Consider the following 1,289-nt stretch of genomic DNA (forward strand, 5'->3'; position numbering starts at 1 on the left):
TTGGAGGATTTTGAGGAGTTTGGGGGGTTCCGGGACAGGAGGGTCCCGATTTTGGAGGATCCCGATTTTTGGGGATCCCGATTTTGGGGGATTTTGGGGAGTTTGGAGTGTCCCGGCTTTGGGCGGTCTCGATTTTGGAGGATCCCGATTTTGGGGGGTTTGGGGGAGTCTGGGGGGTCCCGGGACAGGAGGGGCTCGGGTTTGGGGGGTCCCGGTTTTGGGGGGGTCCCGATTTTGGGGAGTTTGGGGGATCCCGGGCCCGATTTTGGGGAGTTTGGGGGGTCCCGGGTTTGGGCGGGGCTCGGTTTTGGGCGGTCCTGATTTTGGGAGACCCCGATTTTGGAGGATCCCGATTTTGGGGGGTTTCGGGGAGTTTGGGGGGTCCCGGGACAGCAGGGGCTCGGTTTTGGGGGATCCAGGTTTTGGGGGGTTTTGGGGGAGTTTGGAGGGTCCCGGGACAGGAGGGTCCCGATTTTGGAGGATCCCGATTTTGGGAGATCCCGATTTTGGGGGATTTTGGGGAGTTTGGGGGTGTCCCGGCTTTGGGCGGGGCTCGGTTTTGGGGGATCCCGATTTTGGGGGATTTTGGGGAGTTTGGGGTGTCCCGGGTTTGGGCGGGGCTCGGTTTTGGGCGGTCCCGATTTTGGAGGATCCCGATTTTGGGGGGTTTGGGGGAGTTTGGGAGTTCCGGGACAGGAGGGTCCCGATTTTGGGGGGTTTTGGGGAGTTCGGGGTGTCCCGGGTTTGGGCGGGGCTCGGTTTTGGAGGATCCCGATTTTGGGGGATTTTGGGGGGGAGTTTGGGGGGTCCCGGGACAGGATGGTGTCGGTTTTGGGGGGGGTCCCGGTTTTTGGGAGACCCCGATTTTGGGGGGATTTTGGGGAGTTTGGAGTGTCCCGGCTTTGGGCGGTCTCGATTTTGGAGGATCCCGATTTTGGGGGATTTTGAGGAGTTTGGGGAGTCCCGGGTTTGGACGGGGCTCGGTTTTGGGGGATCCCGATTTTTGGGGATCCCGATTTTGGGGGATTTTGGGGAGTTTGGAGTGTCCCGGGTTTGGGCGGGGCTCGGTTTTGGGGGGTCCCGATTTTGGAGGATCCCGATTTTGGGGGGTTTGGGGGAGTTTGGGAATTCCGGGATAGGAGGGTCCCGATTTTGGAAGATCCCGATTTTGGGGGATTTTGAGGAGTTTGGGGAGTCCCAGGTTTGGACGGGGCTCGGTTTTGGGGGGTCCCGATTTTGGAGGATCCCGATTTTGGGGGGTTTGGGGGAGTTTGGGGGATCCCGGGACA

The sequence above is a fragment of the Aphelocoma coerulescens genome, unplaced genomic scaffold (assembly GCF_041296385.1).
Source record: "Aphelocoma coerulescens isolate FSJ_1873_10779 unplaced genomic scaffold, UR_Acoe_1.0 HiC_scaffold_118, whole genome shotgun sequence".
Lineage (NCBI taxonomy): Eukaryota > Metazoa > Chordata > Aves > Passeriformes > Corvidae > Aphelocoma > Aphelocoma coerulescens.